Source organism: Papio anubis, chromosome 6 (genome assembly GCF_008728515.1).
Source record: "Papio anubis isolate 15944 chromosome 6, Panubis1.0, whole genome shotgun sequence".
Lineage (NCBI taxonomy): Eukaryota > Metazoa > Chordata > Mammalia > Primates > Cercopithecidae > Papio > Papio anubis.
The window spans coordinates 29,030,564-29,046,965 of NC_044981.1; the positions used below are offsets into that span (position 1 = coordinate 29,030,564).

Genomic DNA, 16,402 nt, shown 5'->3' on the forward strand with positions numbered 1-16,402 from the left:
TCATAGCCTCCCAATATTTAATTTTCTCATTTCTGCTGTTAAGTTTCTATCAAAAATCTAGTATTTTATATATGCAAGTACCTATAATTAATTTATCATGTTGACTCATAACTTTAAATTCTCTTCTTAATAACTTTAAATTTTGGGGCACCTTGCCTTTACCTCACCTCTACTGAGACAAAAATGGCAGGTCTGGAGCCTTCCAACAGGGCCTTTTCCTTCATATCTAATAGGCACTTGACTGTTGCTGGAGATGGATATATAAATGTTTTGAATAGTGCCCTTAAACACCTCTGGTCTTTCTCAACTTCAAATGGGCTCTCTTCTGCCCAGAGGTCATTCTGTGTGTATCTTGTTGTTTGTCTCTTGCATTACAATAGCAAATTTCCAACAAATTCTTAAATCCTCCAACCCAATGTCCCACAGCTTGGACTTCCAAGACAAAACAGAGGGCCCAGGGGGAAATTCCATTAACTTCCTGTCTGTCACCTATAAATCTATACATATTCATATGCTTCCTTTATGATTTTTTTCAGGTCTCAATAGAGGAAGTGAACCTCTATTTGTCTAAGGCAAATTCTATAAATATTTTAGGGTCCAAGAAAAATCTCATGCATATTCAAGTATGAGCAGGTGATATGAATGACTGAGTGGATCAGGTATAAGAAAAACAATTGCAGAAATGCAATGATGAACGTCAACAAACATTTAGCTAAGGTCTATATGCAGTAATAAAAGAGTGGTGCACATTTTACTGCACATGCCACATCTGAAGAAAAAACAACTGCTGAGCTCTAGTTGATCAATTTTCTATGCATTGAGCCCCATGATTGCAAAGTATTTTGAATCTTCAATAGAATCTAGATTTTTATGAAAGCTTTCATTTTAAAAAATAGTCTATATAAAATAGTTCATGAAGGTGCAGCTTAATCAATTATTACAAAGTGAACACATCTTGATCAAGGAAAGAACGTAAGAAACATTCCAGAATGACTCTCAATTTCATTTCCATATACTACTTATACCTGTCCCTTGTAACCATTATTATGATTTTTTGAACTATATATAAATAAAATCATACAGCATTATTTCTTTTGTTTTTGCTAATATTTATTCAATGTTATCTTTGTGAGATTCATTTATGTGGTTGCATGTACCAGTACAGCACTGTATTTTTACTGCATTGTATTTCATTGAATAAATATGCCACAACTTTTTAATCCTTTGTAGTACTGATAGGCTAGACATTTGGGTGTTTATGATTTTTGTCTTTTGTGAATATTGCTGCTGCAATCATTTTAGTACATGTATTTGGTAAGAAATGTAAGCATTTTGTCAGGGACTATACTGTGGAGAAATTACTTAGGTTTGAGGTATGCATATATTCAGCTTTGGTAGATACCACTAATTCTGGAAGTTGGTTGCACAAACTTAAACTCCACAGTATGGTAAGAATTACAGTTGCTCCAAATCTATGCTAACAGTGTTTTCTGCCCTTTTAATTTTAGCCATTCTGGTAGTATGTCATGAATATATCATTATGATTTTAATTTGTACTCACCTACTAACTAATGAAGTTGACCAGTTTTTCTTATATTTATAGTCATTGAGAAATCTTAAGTGTAATATCCATTCAAGTCCTCGCCTTTTTCCAAATTCATTTGTAGGAAATCTTTGTATATACCAGAGGTTAACAAAATAAAAGGCAAGGTTCAAATACTATTTTAGTCAAGTATAACTCTGGCAACAAAACATCTTAAAATTGCATAATAGTCCCATGAATTAACATAGATTTGAAAATATTACAAATTAATTCAATTATTTAAATTATTCTACACACTGCTGAAAGTAAATTTATTCTTGTAAATAACAAAAACACAAAATAACACAATAAAGAAACAACATTTTATAATCATATTACCAGATAAAAAATCAAGTATTTGATAAATCTCAAAATACACAAAAATAATAAAAATGACTTAGTAAGCTATGAATAGAATGATAGATCCTAATCTGTTAAACAGGATCTGAAAGCCCTTTCAGCAAGCATTATGAATATGTTGAACATTTTCTCTTTGAAATTGAGGAAAAGACAAGGACACCTTCTATTTCCATTTCCATTCAAAATACTTTGTTCTAGAGACTTTAGCCAGTATAATAGGATAAGACAAGGAACAGGCAAGATTGGAGTAGAAGAAATAAAATTTCATTATTATATATATGATTATGTCTGTAGAAAATTCAAAGTGATTACAACTATTCATAGGTGATTCAAAATTGTATGGCTATTAATTATATCTTTGATCTCTATATTCAATGCTAACCCAATCAAAATTCAAAGACTATTTGTAAAATTTTCTAAGATTATTCTAAAATGTATATAGAATACCAAGTACCATTAATTCTGAGACACTCTTGAAGAAAAAATTGTCAACAAAAAAGAGTCAAACTCCATAAAATATTTAAAGGGTTTTATTCTGAGCCAGATGTGAGTAATCAAGGGCCTGAGGCGCAGGCTCAAGACATCCTGAGAATAAGTGCTCAAGGTGATTGAGTTACAACTTGGTTTTACACATTTTAGGAGCACATAAAAAAATCAATCAGTACATGTGGGGTCTATGTTGGTTCAGTCAGGAAAGGTGGAACAACTCAAAGTGGGGCCTTCCAGGTCAAAGGTAGATTCAAAGATTTTCTTACTGGCAATGGTTGAAAAAGTTATTACTATTTAAATACCTAGAATCAATAGAAAGGAGTGTCTGGATTAAAATAAGGGATTACAGAGAACAAGGTTCTTATTATGTAGATGAAGTCTCATAGGTGGTCACCCTTACAAGCAATAGGTGGGAAGTGTATTGTATTCAGACCTTTAAAAGGTACTGGACTCTCAGCTAAACTCTTCAGGATCAGAAAAAGACCTGGAAAGGAAAGGCAATTCTCTACAGAATGTAAATTTCCCCCACAAGAAGCAGTTTTGCAGGGACATACTCTCCTCCCTTTGGAATTCAGGCACAACTTGCCAGCATTATTAACTTTAAAACAGAGATCTTAAGACTGACAAAACAGACTCTTTATAGCAATAACATACCAAATTGCAACCTGACTCTAGTATAGCATCACATGATAGATAGCAGGTCCTGAAAGAAATCAAAGTATTTTACCCCAAAATAGATTTCTTTGACACATTTTGGAATGCCTTTGCAAAGCTGTTGAAGTGGCATTGTTGTATGGGGTAAATACCCAGGGTTCATTGTCTTGCACTAAGAAGATTAAAGACACGGACACATGTGGGTGAGTTAAGGATCAGAGAGTTTAACAGGCAGAAGAAAGGAGAGAGGCAAGCAGCTCTTTCTCTCTCTGTCTCATGAGAAAGAGGCTTTGGAAAGGGGAAAAACTGGCTTGTGGCAGACTATAGCATATTTTATAGGCAAGCTTGAGGTGGAGCTGGTGTCTGATTTACATAGGGCCCACAGATTGGTTCTATCAGGTGTGATATTTACATGGCCCACAGGGAAGGCTGGTTGACCCACCTTAATCTTATGCAAATGGGCTTTCCACTTGGCCAGCACCATCTTGTCTCCTCCTTATTCTACACGTGGCTGACAAAGAGAAGAGAAGATGGAGCCACCATTTTGATCATGCTTAATCCTAGGTAGCCTTTTTCTGTTAGCACAACTGCCAGCATTCACCAATGCAAACTTCCCGCTTGCTTGTCTATGTCTGCAGCTAGGTTCTATACAGCTGCTCTTTGTTAGAAAAACTGTTTTTGGGGCTGCTTTTTATTAAAAGGAAAACCTTACCCAGGAAGGATTTCCTTACCCTCACTATCTGCCTAAATAATTTCTTTATAACACCTATATTATTGTTGCTTGTGGGGAAAATCTACATTCTGTATAGAATTCCATACCCTTTCCACATCTTTTCCAGATCCAGGAGAGATTTAACTAATAGTCTGGCACTTTTTATGATCTCATAAGAGACATTTACCACTTATTCTCTCTGAAGCCTGATACCTGGAGACTTCATTTACATAACAAGAACCTTGGCTTCCACAACTCCCTTTATCTTAAACCCAAGCATTTCTGCTGACTTCAACTTTTTTTTTTTTTTTTTTTTTAAATAAAAACGTTATTTTAGGTTCAGGGGTACGTGTGAAGGTTTGTTACAGAAGGTAAACTGTGTCACAGGGGTGGGTTGTACAAATTATTTCATCACCCATGTATTATGCTCATTATTCAGTAGTTATCTTTTTCCCCTCCTCCCCCTCTCCCACCTTCCACCCTCAAGAAAATCTGTTTCTGTTGTTTCCTTCTTTGTGTTTATGAGTTCTCGTCATTTAGTTCTCACTTATAAGTGAGAACATGTGGTATTTGTTTATCTGTTCCTGCATTAGTTAATTAAGGATAATGGCCTCTAGCTCCATGCTCCCATAGAATACATGATCTTGTTCTTTTTTTATGGCTGTGTATACCACATTTTCTTTATCTAATTTGTTGTTGATGGGCATTTAGGTCAATTCCATGTCTTGCTTTTCTGAATAGTGCTGCAATGAACATTTACCTGCACATGTGCTATATCCTTTTTTTTTTTGAAACAGGATGCTACTCTCTCGCCCAGGCTGCAGTGCAGTGGGTGGCACAGTCATGGCTCACTGCAGCCTTGACCTCCCCAGTCTCAGGTGATCCTCCCGTCTCAGCTTCCCTGGTAGCTGGGACCACAGGCACACAGCACCACACTCGGCCAATTTTTGTATTTTTGGTAGAAATGCGGTTTGGTCATGTTGCCCAGGCTGGTCTCAAAGTGCTTGGATTATAGCTGTGAGCTGCCGCACCTGGCCAAATGTGTCTTTATGGTAAAATGATTTCTATTCTTCTGGGTATATACCCAGTAATGGGATTGCTGGATTGAATGGTAGTTTTGCTTTTAGCTGTTTGAGGAATAGCCATACTGTTTTCCACACTGGCTTAACTAATTTATACTCCCATCAACAGTGTATAAGTATTCCCTTTTCTCTGCAACCTTGCCAGCATCTGTTATTTTTTGACATTTTAATAATAGCCATTCTGACTAGTGTGAGATGGTATCTCATTCTGGATTTGATTTGCATTTCTCTGATGACCAGTGATATTGAGCTTTTTTTTTTTTTTTTTCATATGCTTATTGGCCATTCTGGATTTAATTTGCATTTCTCTGATGACCAGTGATATTGAGCTTTTTTTTTTCATATGCTTATTGGCCACATGTATGTGTTCTCTGGAAAAGTGTCTGTTCATGTCCTTCACCCACTTTTTGATGGGGTTGTTTTTCTCTTGTAAATTTGTTTAAGGTCCTTATAGAAGCTGGATATTAGCTAGTTCTAGTTATCCCAGCATGTTTGATGGAATAGGGAGTCTTTCCGCCTTCAGCTTTGTTGAAGATCAATTGGTCATAGGTGTGCATTCTTATTTCTAGTCTCTCTATTCTGTTCCATTGGTCTATGTGCCTGTTTTCATACCAGTACAATACTGTTTGGTTACTGTAGTCCTGTAGTGTAGTTTAAAGTTGGGTGATACCTCTAGCTTAGTTCTTTTTGCTTTGGATTGTCTTGGCTATTCAGGCTCTGTTTGGTTCCATATGAAATTTAAAATAGATTTTCCTAGTTCTGCAAAGAATGTCATTGGTATTTTGATAGGAATAGCATTGAATATGTAAATTGCTTTGGGTAGTATGGCCATTTTAATAATATTGATTCTTCCTATCCACAAGCATGGGATGTTATTCCATTTGTTTGTGTCTTCTCTGATTTCTTTAAGCAGTGTTTTGTAATTCTCATTGTGGAGATCTTTCACCTACCTGGTTAGCTGTATCCCTAAGTATTCTATCCTTTTTGTGGCAATTGTAATTCCCAAATTAGAAAGGGATTGCTGTTCTAAGTTGGCTCTTGGCTTGGCTGTTGCTGTATAGTAATGCTAGTGATTTTTGTATATGGATTTGTATTCTGAAACATTGCTGAAGTTGTTTATCAGCTGAAGGAGCTTTTAGGCTGAGGCAGTGGGTTTTCTAGATTTAGCATCATGTGGTCTGCAAACAGAGATAGTTTGACTTTCTTTCTTCCTATTTACGTGCCATTTTTTTCTTTCGCTTGCCTGATTATTCTGGATAGGAACAATTCCTTTATATATATATATTTTAAGTTCTGAGATACATGTGTAGACGTGGAGGTTTGTTACATAGGTATACACGTGCCATGGTGATTGATGCACCCATCAACCCATCATCTACATTAGGTATTTCTCCTAATGCTATCCCTTCCCTGGCTCCCCACCCCCTAAAAGACCCCAGTGTGTGATGTTCCCCTCCCTGTGTCCATATGTTCTCATTTTTCAACTCCCAGTTATGAGTGAGGACATGCAGTGTTTGGTTTTCTGTTCCTGTGTTAGTTTGCTGAAAATGATGATTTCCAGCTTCATCCATGTCCCTCCAAAGGACATGAACTCATCCTTTATTATGGCTGCATAGTATTCCATGGGGTATATATGCCACATTTTCTTTATCCAGTCTATCATTGATGGGCATTTGGGTTGGTTCCAAGTCTTTGCTATTGTAAACAGTGCTGCAATAAACATACGTGTACTTGTGTCTTTATAGCAGAATGATTTATAATCCTTTGGGTATATACCCAGTAATGGGAATGCTGGGTCAAATGGTATTGCTGGTTCTAGATCCTTGAGGAATTGCCACACTGTCTTCTACAATGGTCGAACTAATTTTCACCCCCCAAAACAGTGTAAAAGTGTTCCTATTTCTCCATATCCTCTCCAGTATCTGTAGTTTCCTAACTGTTTAATGATCGCCATTCTAACTGGCATGAGATGGTATCTCATTGTGGTTTTGATTTGCATTTCTCTAATGACCAGGGATGATGAGCTTTTTTTCATGTTTGTTGGCCACATATATGTCTTCTTCTGAGAAGTGTCTGTTCATATCCTTCACCTACTTTTTGATGGGTTTTTTTTGTTGCTGTTGTAAATTTGTTTAAGTTCCTTGTAGATTCTGGATGTTGGCCCTTTGTCAGATGGATAGATTGCAAAAATTTTCTCCCATTCTGTGGGTTACCTTTTCACTCTGTTGATAGTTTCTTTTGCTGTGCAGAAGCTCTTTACTTTAATTAGATCCCATTTGTCTATTTTGGCTTTTGTTGCCATTGCTTTTGGTGTTTTAGTCATGAAGTCTTTGCCCATCCTGATGGTATTGCCTAGGTTTTCCTCTAGGGTTTTTATGTTTTTAGGCCTTACATTTAAGCCTTTAATTCATTTTGAGTTAGTTTTTGTATAAGGTGTAAGGAAGGGGTCCAGTTTCAGTTTTTTGCATATGGGCAGCCAGTTTTTTCAATACCATTTATTAAACAGGGGATCCTTTCCCCATTGCTTGTTTTTTGTTAGGTTTGTCAAAGATCAAATGGTAGTAGATGTGTGGCATTATTTTTGAGGCCTCTGTTTTGTTCCATTGGTCTATATATCTGTTTTGGTACCAGTACCATGCTGTTTTGGCTACTGTACCCTTGCAGTATAGTTTGAAGTCAGGTAGTGTGATGCCTCCAGCTTTGTTCTTTTTGCTTAGGATTGTCCTGGCTGTACAGGCTCTTTTTTCATTCCATATGAAATTTAAAGTAGGTTTTTCTAATTCTGTGAAGAAAGTCAATGGTAGCTTGATGGGGAGAGCATTGAATCTATAAATTACTTTGGGCAATATCGCCCTTTTCACTATATTGATTCTTTCTATCCATAATCATGGAATGTTTGTCCATTTGTTTGTGTCCTCTGTTATTTCCTTGAGAAGTGGTTTGTAGTTGCGCTTGAGGAGAGGTCCTTCACATCCCTTGTAAGTTGTATTCCTAGGTATTTTATTCTCTTTGTAGCAATTGTGAATGGGAGTTCATTCATGATTTGGCTTTGCGTTTGTCTGTTTTTGGAGTATAGAAAATGCCTGTGATTTTTGCATGTTGATTATGTATTCTGAGACCTTGCTGAAGTTGCTTATCAGCTTAAGGAGATTTTGGGCTGAGGTGTTGGGGTTTTCTAAATATACAATCATATACAATCATGTCATCTGCAAACAGATACAATTTGACTTCCTCTCTTCCTAATTGAATATGCTTTATTTCTTTCTCTTGCCTGATTGCCCTGGCCAGAACTTCCAATACTATGTTGAATAGGAGTTGTGAGAGAGGGCATCCTTGTCTCGTGCCGGTTTTCAAAGGGAATGTTTCCAGCTTTTGCCCATTCAGTATGATATTAGCTATGAGTTTGTCATAAATACCTCTTACTATTTTTAGATATGTTCCATCAATACCTAGTTTATTGAGTGTTTTTAGAATCAAGAGAAGTTGAATTTTATCAAAAGCCTTTTCTGCAGCTATTGAATGCTCTGTTCTTCCCCTGTCCCTAGACAAAATCTTCTATGCCACTTTTCCAAGGCCAGTGCTGTAGCCAAGAGTGGTAGCTTTTACTTTTCTTTGCTTGCCTCTCCCAGTGTTGGACCTCTGTTTACAAGTGAGCTAGGGCAAGGGCGATAACAGTTCCAGTATTCTTGGCTTAACATGCTTGGCGTAGGGTATCCACCTTATATGTGGAGGGCAGGAAGGTAGCCCCAGTCTTTTATTTAGATCTCTGGGAATGTAGCCTTGATAACTCAGAAGTGAAAGTGATAAGAAATGCTGGCATTCTGCCCCTCCCAGTGAGATACTATATTCCATGACTGGGAGCTGAGGGGAAAGGGATCCTTTTCTTCTTGGCCACACCTGTCCAGAGTGGAGCTTCCATCACACTGAACTGGTTAGGAAAGCAGGCTGTGGCTCAAGTGCCTTAGACTCTTGCTCTTCTTACTGAGATTTAATAGATTATCTTGAATAAGTATTACTTCATTTGTTGTTTTCTCTTAAGACAATTTTCAGAGACTTGGAATTGAAAAAATTCTATCAGTCATGGTTGTTTTACAGGGCAATGAGCCACACCACCATTATGGAAGTGCCATTATAATTTATGAACATTTCTTTAAAAATCACAACTGATTAAAAGTATTTATAAATCAGAATGTGAACATGTTATTATTTTTCAGATATTATCAAAACAAAATTTGAGAAAAAGGACATATCATAAATTTTAATAGAAAATTCAGTGATGGATAAACCATGTGGTTCGATAGGACCCAAATGAAACCATTAATACACATAGTAGAAAAATATTCCTTTTCTTAATAAAAATAGCTTTTTGACTTTTTATTTCCCCCAAATTAAAAAAGTTTCTACAAAAATGGACAAATATCCTAAAAGACATTTTGGAAAAAAAGAAATAAACACGTGAAAATAATTTCAATCCTATTCTAATTAGTATGTTGAAATCGAAAAGTTGAGGCATCTTTTCTTCCTGAAATGGCTTATATTTAAGTGATTGTTAAGAACCAGCAATGTTGCAAATGTTTAGAAAATGGTCAGTTTCATAATCTGTATGGAGAAGTATAAATTCTTTTTGGAAGATAATTTGCTGTTATCTTTCACAATAAAAATGTACATAATAATATTTTGAACTAACTTTCATTAATTTCACTTCTAGGAATTTATTCTGCATGCATCCTAAAATATTTGCAAAACATTATTTTAATGTAAAAAGTTGGAAACAGCACACATGATCATCAAGAAGGAGCTAGTTAACGGAATATTATATACATTTAACATAATTGCACAAATTTGCATATACTCATATAGAAACAGGGTCAAGATATATTCGTAATTAAAAGTGGCAGAGCGTTGAATATATTGCATTTCATTTGTATGATATAATGCAGCAAAATTTGCCTTATAGCGACATTATTGGTTTTTGCAGGGTGATGTGCCTCATGATAGAAGAGTTACATATTTAATTTTCATTTAATACTATAATAGACATATTCTCTATATATGTAACAAAATTTGAATTATTCAAAATAACTTAAAATTTGAAAATAATTAAACAGTTTATTTGTATTCTCTTACTTAGGTTTGACAAACAACATAGTAAAGGAAATATCTTTTTATATAATTCCCAAAGCATTAATGTGATTAAAGGATGTGTATTTTATCATATACAGTGTCTACCATTGTCTGAGGTACTTTAATTCTACAACTTAAAGCTTTCCAGTTGCTGCAGTTTCTGACTGCACAATATTATAATCACAAAATTAAAATTAATACCAAATGATTTTCTTATAATATGTCAAACAATTTGGTGAGTTAAAAATAGGTGTGCTTTAAAAAAGTAAAATAAAAAATGATTTTTGAAAAATACGCATTTTGATTTTAGATCCCTGTATTAGTCAAATAAAAAAAAAACCTATTAGAGTCTCTACTAGACTGGTGCACTCTGTGGCTTAGTTTGTGTAAGTTCTACTACTACCTATTTACTGCTAAACTCAGTTTCTCACTAATGGTTTGCTCATAAATTTTTTCTTCTAACAACAAAGTATCAGTTCAAATAAAAAGATTAGAAGTTTTCTTTTCTCAAATGTTTGGTTATTCTTGAAAGCAGACAATTATTTACTATAAATTACTTTCAAGGTCTTTGATTTCCTATATTTTTACTACATTTCTCCTCAGCTCCCAAGTTAAAACGAAGATACAACTTGACATCTATTTTTCTGAAGCCTCATTTGCCTTATGGCTTTTATATTCTAAAGGTCTGAGAAAGGAAAAATGGAAGCACACATTGAGGTTAGATTGTGCTTCTATCTGTTGTTATCCCTGTTTCAGGCAATTCATTCCTACTTTCTGAGAAATTGATGAGTTGTTGTGTTTGCCCTTGCTATCTATCCTGGATAACTGGGGAAAATTCTCAAGGATTCTGAATAACAGACTCGTATTTGAGGTTTAAAGTCAAAGGAGGAGCAAGACAGATTTTCACGTAAGCAGTTATTTACCAGAGGGAAGGGCAAGGCCCAAGGGATCTCATTATGAAGTGAATGGAATTACTGGCATGGATGATCTCACTTTCTTCCTATCCCAAAATATTCTGTCACTTTAGATTTTAACTTCTCCCAATGCTATTTGAAACAGTTAAAAAGTTTCAGATAAATTTCATAGTAGTTCGTAGAGCAAAATTACTTTTAGAGTTTTTTCTCTTCAAGGAAATAGACAATAAAATAATTAACTGTTCAGAATGAAAGTGAACTAGCTAAAACTCAACCCATGTCTTTCATTTTCAGACACTAGGAATTCATCAAAGCAACCAGATCACCAGGGACTAGCAACAGTATCTAATAACCCCCTTCTTCAGTGATGATTAGCTAGTTAAGTGCCTGGAATGTCTCTCTAGACAAGACTTGAGGGAAAAACCTTGAATATTATGTTGCTTCATTGTCAGATCTATTTTTAAAGGGATTATTCTACCTCTCAGATGAGAAGATCTGGATCTGCAAACTGGCTTAATATGGAAACTGGGTAAAAAGCTATGAATTCCTATTATATTGTTTCAAGTTATGTTTCTGTCTCCACACCTAGTATTTTTTTCTGCTAATATACTCCAGCTAACATCTTAGTAGATATCTTAGTTCATTTGTGTTGCTATAACAAAATACCATAAACTGGGTAGCTAATAAACAAAAGAAATTTACTTCTCATAGTTCTAGAATTTAGGAAGTCTGACATTAAGGTTCTGGTAGATTGGTGTCTGTTGAAGGCCCCTTTATGGTTCACAGATGGTGTCTTCTCACTGTGTCTTCACATGGTGGAAGAGACAAAGCAGCTTTCTGAGGCCTCTTCTATAAAGGCATGAATTCCATTCGAGAAGGCTGTGCCCTGATGATTTAATCACCTCCCAAAGGGCCTACCTGCTAACACCATCACAAATAGGTTTTAACATATTTTGGGGGAGACAAACATTCACAATACAGCAGTAGGTTACCCAAATATTGTATTTTTAAGTACCGTTTGATAAATTATGTATCACTACAGGCCCTTTAGGTCAAAATACCATAGCCAATGTGACTTACTTGTAGTAACTACTTCCACTTTGTCTGCGATGGTGTCAATTCCTGGCATTTAATTTTCCAGAATTATCCTTTTTCTCAAGACCATATAATCCAATTTCACTGTTTCATTCCTCACCATCATCTCTGCACCAAAGAATTCAGATACCACAGAGCATTTTAAGACCACTGATGCCCTCCTCACTGATCCATTTCTTAATGCTGTAGTGAAGAAAATGTCCTCCAATCTTATAGCACAGGGTCTTATGCACAGAGGGCAGATGTGCATACTGTATTAGATTCCAAAATCCCTATCTTCCTGGGACTACTGATTCCTTATTTTACAAGGAAATTCTAGCTTTTCAAGCTCGTTAACTGTAGGCTATCTCTGAGTTCAAGCCTCAGTGAGCTAATGTAAAAGATCAATAACACTTTCAGGAGCTTGAGCCAATGCTTGTATCCTGTGCTCTGGGTGATAGCACTCACGTCATTAAATTCAGTTCATTCAAGCTTTCTATTTCATATTCCTTGACATCCACCCCCAAACAGACTCCCAAAGTTCTCATATACATCGTAAGAAACTGCATATCTTTTTATATTAATAGACCATGTTATTATGGAGCAGTATTTGTGTTTAACCATATCTCTTTGTTGTTATAATTTTCCCTGATGATTGGTGAAGTTGAGCACATTTTCATGTGTTGGCCATGTGGATATCCTCTTTTGTGAAGTGATTGTTCTATCATGTTGTTTGTGTTTTTTCTCACTGATTTGTAGAAATTCTTTTTATATTCTGAATAATTCCAAAAAAATCAGTGCATAGCATGTTATTTTTAGTGTTGGCACTTTAGTTTATAACTTCATTTTAAATATGAGTTTTTGTACATATATCAATCATCATGGATTAAGTATTCAATAAATACATTGGGCTTAATTATAATTTTTATTATATTTTTAATGGATATTACCTTTATCTCAGGCGACTACAAAATAAATTGTCTACATTTTAGATTGGGAAGGTCAATTGCCATATTAGAAATTGCTGAGAGGAAGAATCAATGTCCTCTTTTTTCCACGCAATCTTTTTCTTTTCCAATTAATCTCTTCATGGCCCCCTTGAACTCCTTATTCCTTAGCGTATAAATTAATGGGTTCAAGCTGGGAGTCACAACGGAGTAAAATATACTGAAAAGTTTGCCCTCATCCTGATTTGGACTGTTTCCTGGTTGTATATACATGTATGTAACTGTCCTGTAGAAGATGGATACCACAATGAGATGGGAGGAACAGGTCCCGAAATGCTTTTTTTCCTGCTGCAGACTTGATCTTGAGTACAGCCACAGCAATGAAACCATATGAAACAAGAATAAGAAGAAGAGGAACAAGAACTATAATCAGGCACATGGCAAATGTGGTTACCTCCATGGCTGTGGTGTCCACACATGCAATCTTGATCACTGCAGACATTTCACAAAAAAGTAGTCTAGGTGGTGGTTTCTACATCAAGGAAGACTCATGGCACAGGGGGAAAGTATGATGCGATTAATCACACCAACTACCCAGGAGATGACCACAAGGCCCTGGCAGAGTTGGGGGTTTATTATGGTCATATAGTGCAGAGACTTGCAGATAGCATTGAGTCGAACATATGACATCATGGCCAGAAGGATGCATTCACCTGAGTACAGTGCCACATCAGTGAAAAGTTGAAAGGCACAGCCGCCAAAGGTAATTCTTTTATCTTTGCCCCAGATACTGACCAACATTTGTGGGACTATATTTGTGGTATAACAGAGATCCAAGATGGCCAAATTTCTAAGGAAGAAGTACATGGGGGTTTGGAGATGGTCATCTGGGAAAGACAACAGGATGATGGCCTTATTTCCCATGAAGGCCACAGTGTAGAAGAAAAAGACAACCCCAGAGATCATCATCTCGACCTGAGGCTGCCCTGTGAATCCAAGGAGTGTAAAACCACTGAAGTGGCTATCATTGATCATTCTGTTTTTTCTTAAGGGAAATTCTGAAGCTATAATGATGAAAATATTAGAAGCCACAGTGAGTATATTCAGAAACTTCAGTGCCAGACTCAAATCAGACATTATAATCAAGATATAGATAACAGTTTTACTATCAAACAATTTTTAGTAGTCTAGATAATGTAAAAATTTAAGCTATGATAGCAAGAGAGATGGTGTATTAGTTTTTAAGTGTCAAATGAAGTGTTCAAATGTGTGTTATAATGGAAAGAGTGATAAAATCTAGAGATCGACATCAATCATTAGCGTATATAAAGAGCTTTGTTCAATTTAATGTCATTAAATGTCTTTTAATGTAACTAGTTCTTTACTGGAAGAATTTGCTCTAACAACATAGCAGCAGTGCACACTAAAGGATGCAGAATTTGAATCAATAACTTTACATTTGCTCCATTTTATTAAAATTATTTTATGCATCATTCCACTGAGTTATTTTCAAATATAGAGATTCCTGGGACCTCTCTTGAACATTCCATTTTATTGATAACTCCAATAGGTTTTATTGATCAGATAGGATTGGAAGTTACTCCTTTTGCTTCATTTAATATTAATGTGGTTTTCCTTCTCAGTGGAATGATTTTTTGGATTATACATATTGCAATTTATTGATATTGACCAATTTAACTCTAATAGTCTCCTTTGATTATGCTAACTAAATATTGTCATTAATTTAAGGAGATTAAAAGATGTTTTCATTGCACTCTATTTTAAGGTACAACACTTTTGCTCCAGCCTGTCCCAGGAATATTTTTACACAGGCAAATCTGCAGCCTGAAGATGACAGCAGCAAAGCTAGTCATTAACCAAGAAGACCAAGAGTTCTAGCTTTCAATCATCTTTAAAAAGATCTCATGTTAATTGACCACAGTAATTTTCCCTTATCTTTCTCTGCTTAGATAATCACTCAAGGAGCTCAATTTTTGTGATCACAAAAAGAAAAATATTTTTTATCAGTTCCAATAATCATCTTTAAGATAATGCTTCTTTCTTTTTCCACTTGACCTTCCAAGTTTTTACTACTTATTTTGGGGATGAGCATGCAGGTATTGGCATGTCACCTGGTTTTAGAAGTTCTAAATTTTTACTCTGAGTGCTTTAAGAAAACTGACACATTGAAAGGTGATTTATTTAGCTATTGAAATGGCCTGTGTTTTTCTGAAGTATGTTTTTAAATGTATTTCTTTCTCATTTTTGTTGAGTTATTATCCTTTTCATATTTTGACTGAAGATAAATTTGATTTTGTCTTGAAGATAAATTTTGATTCATGGAGGATAGTTCAGAGCTATGTTACCAACTTGTAGCTTGAAAAAGAATTTTTGAAAACTTCCTTTTTGTTTCTGGTCCAATATCCAATATCACTTTTTCTTACTCCATCTCTTACTCATGTCCTGGTTATTTATACAGTCACATAATTCCATTCATGCCAAAAAGATTTTTTATTAAAAAAGTTAGAATGATTAATTTTATTCCTTATACCCTCTTTCTCCCATCTCATTGTGGTATCCATCTTCTATGGGACTGTTACATATACATCTAGGAAACAGTTTATCTCAGGATGAGGGCAAACTTCTCAATATATTTTACTCCATTGTTACTCCCACCTTGAACCCATCCATCTAAGAAACAAGGAGTTCAAGTGGGCCATGAAAAGGCTGATTGGGAAAGAAAAAGGTTCTGGAGACACAACAGGTCACTAACATCTTTTTACAAGAAATTTCCAATAAAGAAATTATCTTTGTTTAACCTCTAAATTATAGTCAACTTATTTTAGTAGTAGTCATCATCTGAAAAAGAAAATACCTAAAAATTTTGCTTGTATTTTAGTATCAATGTCCCTCATTGTCAAGGGTTCATTCTTTAAAAAATTAAAAATGTCTTTCAAAAACACTACTTATTATCTCGGATGATTTATCTACAGTTGTGGCAACAAAACAGATTCCCTAAAGTCTAAGGGTTATGTCAACTGGGGTATGGAGGAGCATTTTATAAAGATTAGATTCAAATTATAATTTATATCATTGAATAATTTTAAATATAATTAAATTATCATACTGTAACAAAAATTCATTAATGCTTGAATAATTCTTACACACACACACACACACACACACACACACACATATTGCCTCTCTTAATGGACCTCCTTTATAGATTTGATTTGTTAATATTTAACTAGGGATGTTTGCATCTGTGTTCATGACAGATACTGGTAAACATTTTTTCTTTTTTTGTAATATCCTTGTAATGTTTTTAAGTCTAGTTTATGCTGGTCTTATAAAAAGAATTAATGAACACAAAATGTTTACTTACTACCAACTTATATAAAAAAGATTAGTGAAGTGTTGAGCGAACACAAAAATGTAAAACTAAGAATGATTTATTAACATTG

The 16,402-nt window shown here is 35.1% G+C and overlaps 1 protein-coding gene and 1 pseudogene across 1 annotated transcript in view; one reads left to right on the forward strand and one right to left on the reverse strand.

Annotated features, from left to right (window-relative positions):
- Window positions 1-16,402, forward strand: part of LOC110740371 (olfactory receptor 2G3-like) — an 84,526-nt gene that overhangs the window by 21,791 nt on the left and 46,333 nt on the right. The gene's annotated exons all lie outside the window — the stretch shown is intronic.
- LOC116275263 lies at window positions 9,358-14,718 on the reverse strand (annotated as a pseudogene).